At 39.3% G+C, this 17,988-nt stretch overlaps 1 pseudogene; it reads right to left on the minus strand.

The window, feature by feature from the left end:
- Positions 1–17,565: 17,565 nt before the first annotated feature.
- Positions 17,566–17,719, minus strand: LOC125931186 (uncharacterized; annotated as a pseudogene).
- Positions 17,720–17,988: the final 269 nt, after the last annotated feature.

Here is a 17,988-nt window from a genome sequence, read left to right on the forward strand (position 1 = left end):
GCCCGACGCGGGGCTCGAACTCACTGACCGCGAGATCGTGACCTGGCTGAAGTCGGAGGCTTAACCGACTGCGCCACCCAGGCGCCCCTACATTGTTTTAAAGGTAATTGTCAAGGAAAGTAATATTTCAGTAACAATTTGGCTAAGCACCCCGAATTCAAAGTAATTCCAAGATTAAATACAACCAGTAAGCATATCTTTAAAAGTTTTCTAGATTGTTTCTCTTGGTTGAGAGTTTATGATTGGGGGTGGGTGGATATGGTAGGAAGGAAGAGGGACTGCCTCACAATAAACTGATAACAGGTTGTTAAATTCACTCTTATCGATGGTCTTTGCACTTGTTTAGAAATAAAAGAGATAACATGTCTGTGAGTCACTGCATTTTGTCCTTTCTAGCTTGGCAGGTCACCTTGTTCTAGTGGATAGAAACTAAGTCAATGTGAGAAGAGTCAGAATTTGGACAAAGATCATCAGACATGCACACTGATGCCAGGTGAGCCAGAAAAAAAAAGAATGTCCTGCAACTGTAATTGCTAAAGAAACTTTATGTTGAATTTAAGTCAAGTGTTCTGCATTGTGAAGGCAGAACTTCAAATCTCCAATTAAAAAAAACAAAAACAGAATTATTCTCTGAAACTCCTGATTAGATTTATGGTATTCTGATAAAGTTTTAACTTTAAAAGAATCAGACAGCATTATGAAAAAGGGCCCCTCGCACTTTCCCACTTATGGTTAAATCACCTCTGGCCATACATGTGTATATTAAATTTAAATAGTATGAAAAGATCAGTTACGTGTCCTATTCTACACCCTCCCTACACACATTTCCTAATTCCCCACCCTCATTCCCATTTTTACTGATACTGATCTTAGGAGGAAAAAAACCTAATAAATGTTGTAGTTGGAGGTAGATTAATCATACTCTTTTTTAAAAACACCATTACAACCAATTTTTAATTTTAAGCTAGAAGATGCTTCATAGGACGTGGGCAAGTACTCAGATTGGCACTGAAAATTAAATGAAATTATAGGTTTTTAAGGAGCTCTTTTTACTTGTCTTCCCCTAACTTATTTCTCTTCACTTTTATAGTGTCCGTCAATAGCCTTTCTGCAGGACACATTTTTAACTACTATATTGTTCAATTTGAAAAAGAGTTCAGGGTGAGGAAGATTATAGCTAAGGCATTCACAAGGGTTTCCTGTTTTTTTGGTGGCTCCTTTTTCCTCCTTCATAATGAGTTTTTCACATTAAAAAAAAAGCTGCCTGTGTCTTTTAATATTATTCAATCTTCCCCACCCATTAAGAAATGCTGTGAGGTAGGGGAAGATAGACAGTTCCAGTGCTGGCTCTTTCCTTGCTCAATGAAATAAAACACTTTCTTTACCTCACTCAACTTTATTGATAAAATCCTCTGAATTGTCACAGCACTGTGGTATGGCTCAAATAAAATGTATGGTTTATAGCTAACAAATCAGTATGTAATAAAGATCTTGAAGTGTTAGTAGTAAATTATATCTAAGATAGATTAAATATCTTAGATATCCAAAGGGGGGAAAAAAGAGCTCCATACCCTAGGGGAAATACCATCCATTTAATTTGTCCACAAAATTATAATATAAAATAGCACTCCATGCCTCAACTTCATCAGAGTCAAAAAAAAAAAAAAAAAAAAAAAAAAGGAAGGAAGGAAGGAAGGAAAAAAAAGCGTTTTCCTTCTCTTCTTTTTCCTCCCACTCCCCATCCCCCTCATTTCCCTTCTTACAAAATAATATATTGTTAAAGATAAACTGAGGCATATCAAACATTTTTGAAGTTTATTTGTGCAAAAATAGATTCCAATCCAGCAGCACCAAACTGGAAGTAGTTAGAAACACTTCCCCAACAGGAGTCAGGGAAACGATTTATGTAGAGAAAGTGCAGAAGCAAAGAAAGGAAATCATTGATTGGTTATAGCTTAAAGCCTAGTTAGCCGTTTGTAATTGGTTTTGATTTTGTTACCTTGAGGTGTTTACAGGCTTAGATTTTGACACGTGATTAGAGCCACATCAGTCTATTTGCTTTCTTGTTTAATTAATATAACACACATATATAGCACAAATTCAAATGGTATCCAAAGGAAGGTTACATTTCCTATCCTACTACCTGTCACTTATCTCATTTTCCAGAGTTTCTGTTTTTAGTTCTGGTGGTTTCCTCTTCATTCTTCACTCTGAAAAGTTCTTTGCTTTTTGTTTGTTTTCTTGAAGTTTTTTTTTTTAAGTTTCAATTTTATTTTTATAAGTTTTAATTTTAATTTCAGTTCGCTAACATCCAGTGTTATATTATTTTGACGTGTACAAAATGGTGATTCAACAATTCCCTGCATCACCTGGTGCTCATCACAAGTGCCTTCCTTAATCCCTATCACTTGTTTCACTCATCCTCCACCCACCTCTCCTCTGATAACCATCAGTTTATTCTCTATAGTTTAGAGTCTGTTTCTTGATTTGCCTCTCTTTCTCCTTCTTTTTTGTCCTTTGCTCATTTGTTTTGTTTCTTTAACTCCACATATGAGTGAAATCACAGTATTGTCTTTATCTGAATGACTTATTTTACTTAGCATAATACTCTCTAGCTCCATGTCATTGCAAATGGTAAGATTTCACTATTTTTTATGGCTGAATAATATTCCAGTGTGTGTGTGTGTGTGTGTGTGTGTGTGTGTGTACACCATATCTTCTTTATCCATTCATCAATTGATGACACTTGGGCTGCTTCCCAAGCAACATATGATATGTTTAATAAATTTTAGGTCTTATCTTTAAACTCCCAACACGAGGTATTCAGCACACACACTGCTCCCCACCTCTTCTTTCTCCTGAGTTTTGTTTCATGCATGCATGTACACACATGCGGGTGCACTCGTTCATGCATGTGTGCACCCACACGCGCGCGCACACACACACACACACACACATCTTCTAGATTTTCTATTGGTTACTCTAACCATGGTTAAATAATACACTAAAATTCTATTTCTTATTTCAACTTTAAGTCCTTCATGTTGTGTGAACACTAACCCCAATTCTCCCTCTACCTCCCTCTTCTGTAGCTTCCCTACTTTTCCTCAGCAAGGTTTTTAACATTCATGGCTGCTATGCTGTTGCCTCCTTTGAGAATGGTGCCCATAGACTTGGACAGTGCACAGCCCATGTAGATTAATGTAGGGGTCCCAGTTATGTTTATATATCATTACTATATGTGCATAATTAATCTTGAAAGCCTTGTGTATAGGTGATCCACTGAAGTTGGAAAACAATAAATAGCATTTACAATGTCATGATTTTAGCAATATTACTCACTATAGAAGTGGATAGTATGCTTTTTTTTCTCCATATCCTTTTCAAGTCTTTAAATTTCTGAAATCTTACTAGGAAAAGTCCAGATAGGGCTTTTTCTCATTCATCCCATTTAGCATTCTGTGGGCTTTTTACAATTGCAGACTTGTATCTTTTTTAATTTGATAATTTCTTCTATTACATCTTTGATCACTTTCATTCTTCTATTTTCTCTGTTAACTCTAGAACTTCTAATAGGTGCTCACTGTCCTGAATTGAGTCTCCATATTTAACTTTTATATATTTTTTATGTATATTCTGAGATATTTAATTGACTTTACTTTATCTTCTATTTCTTCTCACTTTTTTTTTTTTTTGAGGCAAAGAGAGAGAGAGAGCAAAAGTGCAGGAGGGGCAGAAAGAGAATCTTAAGCAAGCTCCATGCCCACCAAGAAGCCTGACATCAGGCTCGATTTCATGACCCATGACCAGGAGATCATGACCTGAGCCCAAATCAAAAGCCAGATGCTCAACCGACTGAGCCACCCAGGTGCCTTGATTTATTTTCACTTTTTAAATATGGGCAACTATTTTTCAATTTTCAAGAACTCTTGCTTGTTCTCTAAGTACTCATTTTTTAGAGCATCCTAAGCTTATCTTATGGTTGCAACATCTAATTAGATCTTTCTGAAGATACTAATAATAGTTTTAATTTTTTTGTTTCCTGTTTCTTTGAAGTCATTTATTCTGTTTATTCATTTTTATTATCTTTTTTGTATTATTGATTTTCCTTAACGAGTGTTGGTCCTTGGTTAGCCATTCATAGTGGCCAAGAAAAAACTAACTTAATTAACATATGTAGCTGCTATGGGTTTCTTCTGAAGTTCTGTTTCTCTATGCTTAGTGTAGCAGTCTTCACTTTAGAAAGGAAAGGAGGAGAATACAACGCAAGTTGGGGGTTTTCTATCATCCCACATTTGTTCCAAAGTGCCAAAACCCATATTAGAAGCTGTAGCACTTAGGATGACTGTTCAATTTCTTTGGAGATCACTTCTCTGATTTAGAGAAGTTGAAGGGGGTTGGTTAAAAGCTTTCATTCATTCTACATTTGGTAAGATTTGCAACTCAATTAGCTGTTCCATGGAGAGTCCTTCAATTAATTATTCTTTCCCCAATTCTGCCTGGCTTAACTGCTGCTGAGGGGTGGGAAAACTCTACACAGACCTTTCAGAAAGAAGGGCAACAGCCCTGAGGCCAACTTCTCTGCTGCAAAATGTGGGTGGCTACTAGAGGTACTCATCTATCAGAAAGTATTTAGCTTCTTCTGCCTTCCAGATAAGTATTCTTCCATCCTGAGTGATTTTCTCTTCAAGTTAATGGAATGGGAAAATGGCAGAGGAGAAAGGTAAATGTACTTTCTCAAATATTCCATTTAAAACTGAATTTTATTCCACTCTCTTTTTTTTGGTAGAATTAAAAGAAATACCATCCTCCCATCCCAGAGTGGCATAAAAAGATGACTGATGTATCATCCAAACCAGAACACTTTGAGACCGACAATGGGTTCTATTAATAATGATGGCTGGCTAACAGGCATGCTCCAGAACTGATCTTGATGAAACAGATGCATGCTCACTGTATACAGGTAAGCCTAACTAGGTGCAGGGTCAGTTACAAAAAGACTTTAGTCCAGAGGAGAGAAAAGAATGTTAGACAGGAGACGTATGCCATTCTGTGAGGAGACATAAAATACTCATCTGAGTATCTTGGGCCTAAGGCAACCAGGATATTTTACAGGTAATGAAGTTACGATCAAGTAGCACAGCGTAGAGAACGGTATTCATTCTACTATCTCACTGTACAGGATAAACTTTTCTAGGATATTATGCTTCAAGAGCAATAATAGCATGTTAATTCAAAGGGCTGGGGTTATGGTTAAGACAGTGATTCTCAACTGAGGTTAATTTGCCTTTCCTTCTACCTCTCTATCTCCCCTCCTCCGCCACACACACACACACACACACACACACAAAGTGTACCTTTGTTAATGTTGAAAGACATTCTTGGTTAACAATACTAGCAGATGCTGCTGGCATCTGTGGGTAGAGTCCAAAGATGTTGCTAAACATCCTAGAATGCAAAAGATAGCCCCCACAATACACAGAGGTTTTTAGTACAAAATGTCAACAGCTATGAGTTGAGAAATCCTGAATTAGAGTTAGAAAATGCCCTGAACAGAACTTGCAGAAGCAAGCATACAGTGAGCATGTCACTTGGGAGTAACTAGTAACTAACCATAGTACTTGTTAGCTTTCTTTTCTCTGACATGGCTACTTTCTGACATTTTGACACGTTGGTTAAGCCTCAAACTGCAAGCTAATGACAACTTTCTGGAATGACTGACCAGTGAAGAGATTTTTCCCAGACTTTAAAATGGGAACTCAACACAATAAAGAGTGATATTCATTTATATTGTGATCCCTTCTGCTCCAGGTATCTGCAACACAAAGGTCACACATACAAACATTCATTCCATAATAACTGAGTCATTTCTAAGAGTATATTTGCAACTTTAAGTCAAGATCTTTGTTTCTACAGGATTAAAATTTCTGAGTAAACTTATATATTAACTTAAAATTCAGTCACAAAATCTGGAGTAGAAATATCTGTTACAAAAGTAGAGTGATATGATTTATGAGAATTTAAGAAGGGTTGTTTTTTTAAATAGCTGAATATCAGAACAAAGTTTTATCCATTCTAGTAAAGTTAGTTACCAAGTTATTAATAATTATTATAACATTTTAACAGAGAACAAACTGAGGGTTGCTGGAGGGGTTTTCGGTGGGCAGATGGGCTAAATGGGCAAGGGGCATTAAGGAAGATGCTTGTTGGGATGAGCACTGGCTGTTATATATGTAAGTGATGAATCACTAAATTCTATTCCTGAAATCATTATTACACTATATGTATGCTAACTTGGATGTAAATTTAAAATTAATTAATTAAAAAATAGAGCAGCTAATGTGAAAAGGAAAAAAAATAATTACAACATTTTATATTCAGGTGTCTTGATTTTCTCTCAGCATTTTAATCTTCTATGCAAAAGTTGTAAATGTTTGAGAATGTTTTTGTTTTCATTCTTTGGCTTTTGTGGCAACTAGTTACTCTATACCAATTAAGTATTAAAAAAGAATTGAAAAATAGTTATCAAGGAATGAATGATAATGATTCCTTTGCCATTTTTGATCATTTGGAAAATGATTAGTGTCTCAGTCTATTTGGGCTGGTATACCAAAATACCATATACTGGGTGGCTTATAAAAAACAGAATGTATTTGTCACAGTTCTAGAGGCTGAGAATTCAAGATCAGAGTGCCAGCATAGTCAAGTAAGGGGCCTCTTCAGGGTGGCAGAGTCCTTATTGTATACCCCTACATGGTGAAAGAGGCAAGAGATTTCTCTGGAGCTTCCTTTATAAGGCACTAACCCTACTATGCAGGCTCCCTTCTCATGACTTAGGCACCTCCCAAATGCCCCACCCCCAATAACATCATCTTTGGTGGGGTTATGATTCCAACATATGAATTTTGGGAGAACACATATACTCAACCCAAGCCATTATTAGGTTTGCAACTACCAACACGGGAGATGAGAAAAGGTAAAGAGTATGTGTATAATGGTAGGGAAAAAGGTAAGAATAGCAGTTGAGAGAAGTAAGATGGTAACTAGGAAGTGAGATGGGCAGTTCTGAGAGGTACTCACTTTCATGGTCTGTTTGTGACTTCTCCACAAGGCTTAATAGGAAAAACCATAGGAGAAACAAACATATCTTTTGTTATTAATTCTTCAGGCAATGAAAACCTTTGCATTCCTAAGCTCTGTTTATTTTAACAAATTTTGATGGCAATCTTCCTGTGTTTCAAATAAAAAACAGATGTCATAGTTTAATCTTCCTTGATAACACTGGTCCATAATTTTATCTATCTTTTCTTGCACTGTGCTATAATGCAGAGTACAATTCCACACCTACTTTCCATTTTTAAGCTTTTCCTTTGCTGTCAAGTTGTCAGTTCTCAAATCTGTCTGCTGCTGCCAGAATGCCCGCCTGTAGCTTGCTTCCAATCTTTTCTGGGCTTGGAAAATAGATAACTGAGCTGGCTAAGAATTATACATAAAATGCATGAGCTTTAAGGCCAAAAAATTTAGAACCAGAGCCCAGCCTCTGAGCTTCTCAACAGCCATTCTGGGGTGCAGCAGCCTTTTCTCTCTTACACTCATGCTCAAGGCTATGGTGAAGTTGTGCAAATGATGAGGCCTTAATAAATGACTGAGAAGCCATAGTCCTCCTCAGATTCATTGTTCCATTTCTCTAGACAGCTACAACTTGGCTGTTGAATGGGCATGCTTAATCATTGCTACCATTCATTCTCCCAAGGGAAGACTTGCAAGTGGCTCAGCTTCTCCCCAGACAGTCCTGTGACCAATCACCATTTTTCTTTAAAAAAATGTTTTTAATGTTTATTTATTTTTGAGACAGAGAGAGAGACAGAGCATGAACAGAGAGAGGGAGACACAGAATCTGAAGCAGGCACCAGGCTCTGAGCTGTCAGCACAGAGCCCGACGTGGGGCTCAAACTCACAGACTGTGAGATCATGACCTGAGCTGAAGTCGGATGCTTAACTGACTGAGCCACCCAGGCGCCCCCAATCACCATTTTTCTGCCTACCTTCCCCTCCTGCTTACCACAGTCACTTACTCTCAGCATGGAAACTCTCTAGGGCTCAACAAGAATAGTTAACAGTTCAGTGGCAGCCTTCTCTACCACATGTGTACATGAAGAAAATTTTAAAAAATCACTAAAGGTAACATGGAAACTTAGGAACCAAAATAACATTTTAGTTTTTGTTTTAATTAGTTTTCATTGATGGAAGAGCAAAAAAGCTGAAAAAGGGAAGTTCTGTGAGTAGGTAAAATTATGCTGGCCACCGTGACTTACTAGACAAGTGTCTTTGCTATGGAAATAACTGTTAAAAATACATAGTTTATGATAGAATTTATCTTTCTTTAATGTTTATTTTATGTTATTTTTGAGAGAGAGAGCACAAGCAAGGGAGTGGCAGAGAGAGAGACAGAGAATCCAAAGCAGGTTCCAGGCTCTGAGCTGTAAGCCCAGAGCCCAACATGGGGCTTAAACTCAGCAACTGTGAGATCATGACTTGAGCCAAAATCAGATTATGACTTGAGCACCTAGGTGGCTCAGTCAGTTGAGCGCCCGACTCCTGACTGCCACTCAGGTCATGATCCCAGAGTCATGGGATTAAGCACCCGCATTGGGCTCTGCACTGAACATAGAGTCTCTTTAGGATATTCTCTCTCTCTCTCTCTCTCTCTCCTTCCCCCACAGCCCCTCTCCCCCATTAATGCTCTCTCTCTAAAACAAACAAACAAAAATTTTCAAACTTAAAGTTAAAATTAAAAAAAACAAAAAACTCATCCAGGGTAAAATATTTTTTAAAAATTTCTCTCAATTTATCCTCTCTTCTCTGTCACACTGGAATTGACTTTTAGTCAGCCCCTCATCATTTCTACATTGGACTACTTCAGTTGCCTTCTAATACATATCCTTGCCTTCTGCCTCACTATCTGGTCTGTGTTCCACACACCACAAGTATGATCTGGGTAACAGGAATATCTGATCATTAAAACTATTTAACGTGTCCACACTTCTTTTGGATAATTCTAAATCCTTAATAAAAATGTGTCAGTATTCCTGATTCAATTTCTTCCAACCTCACTGGAGTACTTCTTGTCCTCCATCCCCCACCCAAGATGCCTTGCATGCCAGTAACACGGAACTCTGCTACGTCCCTAATGTTCCCTCCTCTCTTGCCTTTAGGCCCATTGTTTGTCTCCTCTTTTCTCCATCCTACATCCTGAAACAGGCTCTCTTCCATATACCCAAAGAGAATCAAAGTTACCTCCTCCAGGATACCTTTCCCAACACTATGCCTTTTTGTTCCAGAGTGCCCCACTCCATCCAGAATGGCTGAGGTGTCTAACTACTTTTTCCCACAACACCATGGATACAATCTTTTCAGAGAGAGTGGTTGTCATATTTACTTCTTCACTCCCTTCCCACAGGAAAAAAGTTTTCTGAAGGTCAGGATCATGTTCTAATATTTGTATCTTTAGCCCATCATAAAGTAGATAATTGTAAAATGTTTGCTGAAAAAAAAGAAGAAAGGGTGAGAAGGAAGAAAGGAAGGAAGGAGGGAGGGAGGGAAATAATGAGGCTTTCCTCTTCAAAATTAAGCTGGACAACAAGAAATTCTGGAAAACAATTGGGTACAATCTCCACCTAAATACCCAAGTTAGAGCTTGCATTTTAAAATACTGTTCAGGGGGTTTATTGAAAGTTTTTCTTTGGAACTGTGCTCCCTGGGAGTTACCTGATGACAAGAATTCATATCTTGAGGCAACAAAATCAAAATTCCTTAAGAGAAAAAGTATGTTGTTCTCACAAAAGTTTGTGGAGCCCATAATTCTGCTATTTGTTTCTGCTTTGTAAGCGTACCTGACAGTCTCATGGGTTACCAAAAGTATACTTCTGATCAATGGTGGTCAAATTTTCTTTGGATTTAGATTTCAACACAGAACTAGCAAAATGTTTGTAGTGCTGAGCTGTGCCATCTGTATACATTACAACTCAAAAGACTACTTCAATGATGTGTTAGCAGAATAGCGTTATAAAAGGAGTTCACGAAAGGTACCAACCCTCTAAACACAGCTGGTTCCCCTGGCAACCAGCCCCCATCCTTGGGTAAGATCCAAAAGTCACCTCATTGAATGGATGTGAGGAAGATGGTGGCATAGGAGGACGCTGGGCTCACCGCGTCCTGCTGATCACTTACATTCCACCCACACCTGCCTAAATAACCCAAAAAACCACCAGAAGACTAGCAGAATGGATTCTCCAGAGCCAAGCATAGATGAGAGGCCCACAGAAGAGGGTAGGAAGGGCAGAGAGGCAGTGCGCGCTACAAGGACTGGTGGGAGGGAGCCAGGGCGGAAGAGCAGCCCGCCGGCAAAGCAGAGCTCCCGAGTCTGGCTGGCAAAAGCGGAGGGGCCGGACGGAGTGTGTTCTGACAGCAAGCGGGACTTAACATCTGGAAGATTTTAAGTTAACAGCTCTGCTCGGAGAGCGGGAGGGCTGGAGGAAAACGGGAGGGAGAGTTGTTGAGCCCCGGACGGACCACAGAGCTCAGCTTGGCAGGGAACAAAGGCGCTCGCCAGCGCCATCTCCCTCACCCATCCCCCAGCCAAAATCCCAAAGGGAACCAGTTCCTGCCAGGGAACTTGCTTGCACCGTGCAGACACCCAACGCTGTGCTTCTGCGGATCCATCCCTCCGGAGGGTCTGACTCCCTCCCGGTGCTGCAGGGCCCCTCCCGAAGCGGATATCCGAAGGAAAAGCGAGCTGAGCCTGCCCCTCCCACCCCTGTGCACCTTGCCGATCCACCAGAACTAATACGCCAGCACCACAAGTCTGGCAGTGTGCAAGTAGCCCAGATGGGCCATGCCACCCCACAGTGAATCCCACCTTTCCCCCTAGGAGAGGGGAAAAGAAGGTACACACCAGTCTGACTGTGGCCCCAGCAGTGGGCTGGGGGCAGACATCAGGTCTGACTGCAGCCCCGCCCACCAACGCAAGTTATTCAAGACAGCACAGGGGAAGGGCCCTGCAGTTCCACACCACTCCAGGGACCATCCAAAATGACAAAATGGAAGAATTCCCCTCAAAAGAATCTCCAGGAAATAGCAACAGGTAACGAACTGATCAAAAACGATTTAAACAATATAACAGAAAGTGAATTTAAAGTAATAGTCAGAAAATTAATCGCTGGGCTTGAAAACAGTATAAAGAACAGTAGAGAATCTGTTGCTACAGAGATCAAGGGACTAAGGAACAGCCAGGAGGAGCTAAAAAATGTTATCAATAAACTGCAAAATAAAATGGAGACAACTATGGCTTGGATTGAAGAGGCAGAGGAGAGAATAGGTGAACTAGAAGATAAAATTATGGAAAAAGAAGAAGCTGAGAAAAAGAGAGATAAAAAAAATCCAGGAGTATGAGGGGAAAATTAGAGAACTAAGTGATGCACTAAAGAGAAATAATCTATGCATAATTGGTATTCCAGAGGAGGAAGAGAGAGGGAAAGGTGCTGAGGGTGTACTTGAAGAAATCATAGCTGAGAACTTCCCTGATCTGGGGAAGGAAAAAAGGCATTGAAATCCAAGAGGCACAGAGAACTCCCTTCAGAAGTAACTTGAATCGATCTTCTGCATGACATATCATAGTGAAACTGGCAAAATACAAGGATAAAGAGAAAATTCTGTAAGCAGCTAGGGATAAACGTGCTCTAACATATAAAGGGAGACAGATAAGACTCGTGATGGATCTCTCTACTGAAACCTGGCAGGCCAGAAAGGAGTGGCAGGAAGTCTTCAATGTGATAAACAGAAAAAATATGCAGCCGAGAATCCTTTATCCAGCAAATCTGTCATTTAGAATAGAAGGAGAGATAAAGGTCTTCCCAAACAAACAAAAACTGAAGGAATTCATCACCACTAAACCAGCCCTACAAGAGATCCTAAGGGGGATCCTGTGAGACAAAACACCAGAGACATCGCTACAAACATGAAACCTACAGACAACACAATGACTCTAAACCCATAACTTGCTTTTTTTTGAATTTCTTTTAATGTTTATTTATTTTTGAGACAGAGAGAGACAAAGCATGAATGGGGGAGGGGCAGTGAGAGAGGGAGACACAGAATCGGAAGCAGCCTCCAGACTCCGAGCCTTCAGCCCAGAGCCCGACACAGGGCTCGAGCTCACGGACCACGAGATCGTGACCTGAGCTAAAGTTGGACGCCTAACTGACTGAGCCACCCAGGTGCCCCTAAACCCATATCTTTCTATAATAACACGGAATGTAAATGGACTAAATGTGCCAACCAAAGACATAGGGTATCAGAATGGATAAAAAAAAAAACAAGACCCATCTAATTGCTGTCTACAAGAGACTCATTTTAGACCTGAGGACACCTTCAGATTGAAAGTGAGGGGATGGAGAACTATCTATCATGCTACTGGAAGTCAAAAGAAAGCTGGAGTAGCCATACTTAGATCAGACAAACTAGACTTTAAATTAAAGGCTGTAACAAGAGATGAAGAGGGCATTATATAATAATTACAGGGTCTATGCATCAGGAAGGGCTAACAATTATAAATGTCTATGCACCAAATACGGGAGCCCCCAAATATATAAAACAATTACTCACAAACATAAGCAACCTTATTGATAAGAATGTGGTAATTGCAGGGGACTTTAATACCCCACTTACAACAATGGATAGACTTCTAGACACACGGTCAATAAACAAACAAGGGCCCTGAATGATACATTGGATCAGATGGACTTGACAGATATACTTAGAACTCTGCATCCCAAAGCAACAGAATATACTTTCTTCTCGAGTGCACATGGAACATTCTCCAAGATAGATCACATACTGGGTCACAAAACAGCCCTTCATAAGTATACAAGAATTGAGATCATACCATGCATACTTTCAGACCACAATGCTATGAAGCTTGAAATCAGCCACAGGAAAAAGTCTGGAAAACCTCCAAAAGCATGGAGGTTAAGGAACACCCTACTAAAGAATGAATGGATCAACCAGGCAATTAGAGAAGAAATTAAAAAAACATATGGAAACAAACAAAAATGAAAATACAATAATCCAAATGCTTTGGGATGCAGCGAAGGCAGTCCTGAGAGGAAAATACATTGCAATGCAGGCCTATCTCAAGAAACAAGAAAAATCCCAAATACAAAATCTAACAGCACACCCAAGGGAAATAGAAGCAGAACAGCAAAGACACCCCAAACCCAGCAGAAGAAGAGAAATAATAAAGATCAGAGCAGAAATAAACAATATAGAATCTAAAAAAACTGTAGAGAAGATCAATGAAACCAAGAGTTGGTTTTTTGAAAAAATAAACAAAATTGATAAACCTCTAGCCAGGCTTCTCAAAAAGAACAGGGCGATGACCCAAATAGATAAAATCATGAATGAAAATGGAATGATTACAACCAATCCCTCAGAGATACAAACAATTATCAGGGAATACTATGAAAAATTATATGCCAACAAACTGGACAACCTGGAAGAAATGGACAAATTCCTGAACACCCACACTCTTCCAAAACTCAATCAGGAGGAAATAGAAAGCTTGAACAGACCCATAACCAGCGAAGAAATTGAGTCAGTTATCAAAAGTCTCCCAAAAAATAAGAGTCCAGGACCAGATGGCTTCCCAGGAGAGTTCTACCAGATGTTTAAAGCAGAGATAATACCTATCCTTCTCAAGCTATTCTAAAAAATAGAAAGGGAGGGAAAACTTCCAGACTCATTCTGTGAAGCCCGTATTACTTTGATTCCTAAACCAGACAGAGATGCAGTAAAAAAAAGAGAAGTACAGGCCAATATCCCTGATGAATATGGATGCAAAAATTCTCAACAAGATACTAGCAAATCGAATTCAACAGCATATAAAAAGAATTATTCACCATGATCAAATGGGATTCATTCCTGGGCTGCAGGGCTGGTTCAACATTTGCAAATCAATCAACGTGATACATCACATTAATAAAAGAAAAGATAAGAACCATATGATCCTGTCAATTGATGCAGAAAAGGCCTTTGACAAAATTCAGCAACCTTTCTTAATAAAAACCCTCGAGAAAGTCGGGATAGAAGGAACATATTTAAAGATCATAAAAGCCATTTATGAAAAGCCCACAGCTAACATCATCCTCAATGGGGAAAAATGAGAGCTTTTTCCCTGAGATCAGGAACACGACAGGGATGTCCACTCTCACTGCTGTTGTTTAACATAGTGTTGGAAGTTCTAGCATTAGCAATCAGACAACAAAAGGAAATCAAAGGCATCAACATTGGCAAAGATGAAGTTAAGCTTTCACTTTTTGCAGATGACATATTATACATGGAAAATCCTATAGACTCCACCAAAAGTCTGCTAGAACTGATACATGAATTCAGCAAAGTTGCAGGATACAAAATCAATGTACAGAAATAAGTTGCATTCTTATACACTAATAATGAAGCAACATAAAGACAAATAAGAAACTGATCCCATTCACAATTGCACCAAGAAGTATAAAATACCTAGGAATAAATCTAACCAAAGATGTAAAAGATCTGTATGCTGAAAACTATAGAAAGCTGATGAAGAAAATTGAAGAAGATATAAAGAAATGGAAAAACATTCAGTGCTCATAGGTTGGAAGAATAAATATTGTCAAAATGTCAATACTACCCAAAGGTATCTACACATTCAATGCGATCCCAATCAAAATTGCACCAGCATTCTTCTCGAAGCTAGAACAAGCAATCCTAAAATTCATATGAACCACAAAAGGCCCGAATAGCCAAAGTAATTTTGAAGAAGAAGACCAAAGTGGGAGGCATCACAATCCCAGACTTTAGCCTCTACTACAAAGCTGTCATCATCAAGACAGCATGGTATTGGCACAAAAACAGACACATAGACCAATGGAATAGAATAGAAACCCCAGAACTAGACCCACAAAATTATGGCCAACTAATCTTTGACAAAGCAAGAAAGAATAGCCAATGGAAAAAAGACAGTCTCTTTAACAAATGGTGCTGGGAGAACTGGACAGCAACATGCAGAAGGTTGAAACTAGACCACTTTCTCACACCATTCACAAGAATAAACTCAAAATGGATAAAGGACCTGAATGTGAGACAGGAAACCATCAAAACCCTAGAGGAGAAAGCAGGAAAAGACCTCTCTGACCTCAGCCGTAGCAATTTCTTACTTGACACATCCCCAAAGGCAAGGGAATTAAAAGCAAAAATGAACTATTGGGACCTCATGAAGATAAAAAGCTTCTGCACAGCAAAGAAAGCAATCAACAAAACTAAAAGGCAACCAAAGGAATGGGAAAAGACATTTGCAAATGACATATTGGACAAAGGGCTAGTAGTATCCAAAATGTATAAAGAGCTCACCAATCTCCACACCCGAAAAACAAATAACCCAGTGAAGAAATGGGCAGAAAACATGAATAGACACTTCTTTAAAGAAGACATCTGGATGGCCAACAGGCACATGAAAAGATGTTCAACTTGCTCCTCATCAGGGAAATACAAATCAAAACAACACTCAGATATCACCTCACGCCAGTCAGAGTGGCCAAAATGAACAAATCAGGAGACTATAGATGCTGGAGAGGATGTGGAGAAACGGGAACCCTCTTGCACTGTTGGTGGGAATGCAAATTGGTGCAGCCACTCTGGAAAACAGTGTGGAGGTTCCTCAAAAAATTAAAAATAGACCTACCCTATGACCCAGCAGTAGCACTGCTAGGAATTTACCCAAGGGATACAGGAGTACTGATGCATAGGGGCACTTGTACCCCAATGTTTATAGCAGCACTCTCAACAATAGCCAAATTATGGAAAGAGCCTAAATGTCCATCAACTGATGAATGGATAAAGAAATTGTGGTTTATACACACAATGGAGTACTACGTGGCAATGAGAAAGAATGAAATATGGCCCTTTGTAGCAACGTGGACAGAACTGGAGAGTGTAATGCTAAGTGAAATAAGCCATACAGAGAAAGACAGATACCATATGTGTTCACTCTTATGTGGATCCTGAGAAACTTAACAGAAACCCATGGGGGAGGGGAAGGAAAAAAAAAAGAGGTTAGAGTGGGAGAGAGCCAAAGCATAAGAGACTGTTAAAAACTGAGAACAAACTGAGGGTTGATGGGGGGTGGGAGGGAGGGGAGGGTGGGTGATTGGTATTGAGGAGGGCATTTTTTGGGATGAGCACTGGGTGTTGTATGGAAACAAATTTGACAATAAATTTCATATATTAAAAAAATAAAAATAAAAATAAAAAGCCTATAAGATAAAAAAAATAAATTTCATATTTAAAAAAAAGGAGTTCACAATGAAACCTTTAATGACTCTTTAGGCCATTTGATTTGGGATCAAATACAACATATGCAAAAGTGCTAGAATGCACAAGAATCAAGCACAGCTTTCTTGCCAAGGTGATCAGCAGGGTCTGCTGCATGAGAATGCATATTCCAGAGTCCCTATCAGTCAGACACACTAACCTCTGTTCAGCATGGAAGGGTGGCTTCTCTGCTCCTTCTCTGGCAAAGCCAGTATCTGGCTAGGAAAAAAAAATAAGCCATTCACATCGCCCCCAAAGGAAACTTAATAGCTAACATCACAATTCACATATTGACCATTGGACACATGATGGTAAGTCCAAGAAGGGATCCTCACATCCAGAAGGTCCAGCACAAGATCCTCTAGGATAGTAAAGTGTTGGTACTGCACTGGTCTGTGCCATAACGCAAGAGGGAAATTGAGTCTGGTTATGGTGGATCAAAAAATGGCAAAGATGTCTTCCAAGGTATTCTCTTTTGAGACCCTTTGCCAAAGAGTTCAATGTCAAACCATGCCTTCCTTAAGGGTACTGCAAGTGAATTGGGAAAAATGGATCCTTCTCAGAGAAGGAAATTAGGGTAGGAAGCATTAAAGCAGATGAATCACATTCTATGCAAAAATCAGTGCCTAATAATAAGATGAAGGTGGCTTGACTTCCAGAGATGGTTAACGAATGTTCCAAGGTGATCCCAGAGGCACTTGGCAGGAAAGGCAGTGTTATTCCCTTAAGAACAAACAGTTGAACGAATGTACTTGAACCAGTTTAGCTTGGAATATCTCCTTCATTTCACTGATCATATTGAAGAACTCCAGAAACTACTTTCAAGGAATTCTCCAACTACTCAACCATATCCAATAGGTATAAAGCCTAAGGCAAACCTTGGCAACCACAAGGATACCATAAAGTGTACCCTGAAAGATCATCTCCATCTAGGGCCTGCAATAAGTAAGCTCCTTGCTATTCCAAAGGAAAATTTGTTTAAGTAAGTCTAAATTTACCAATGCCAATTTCAGCGTTACCACTGAAAAAACTAAAACAATTGTCATTCAGGTGGCACTCTGATTTGTCATCAATTCAGAATTTACTAAATCTTAAATTTTCCTAATTATATAATACTGCTTTCAAAGAATCCAGGGACAGGACTGCATTTTGAAGATGTATTGATGATGTGCTCAAAAAGCCTTGTGGAAATAACCATTGACTACCTCACTTGATGAAATTAGTTACAAGAATGAGGAAAAAATTTTTCATATAAAATCAGAAATGTTAATGTCTCCTTCTACACTTGATCTTAGCCAAAAGGCCGAGAAGCAATTTTAATGTCTCCTTCTAAAGTTACCTATGTTACTAGCATTCACCCCACCTAAGACAATATGAATGTAATTACAGTTACCCTTCTAAAAAGGCCAGGCATGAATTTTAAGCTACTTAATAGCTCTTGAATTTCTACCAGGTTTTCAGTTATGAGGCCAATCACTGTTTCAGCTATACAAGTACTGTTTCCCATGGCCCTGACCGCAGTAAGAGTTAAGTCTGACATCTGGAAAGCACAGCAGCCCCTGGTGTCTGGGCCATGTCCCCAGT

The sequence above is a fragment of the Panthera uncia genome, chromosome A2 (genome assembly GCF_023721935.1).
Source record: "Panthera uncia isolate 11264 chromosome A2, Puncia_PCG_1.0, whole genome shotgun sequence".
Classification (NCBI taxonomy): domain Eukaryota; kingdom Metazoa; phylum Chordata; class Mammalia; order Carnivora; family Felidae; genus Panthera; species Panthera uncia.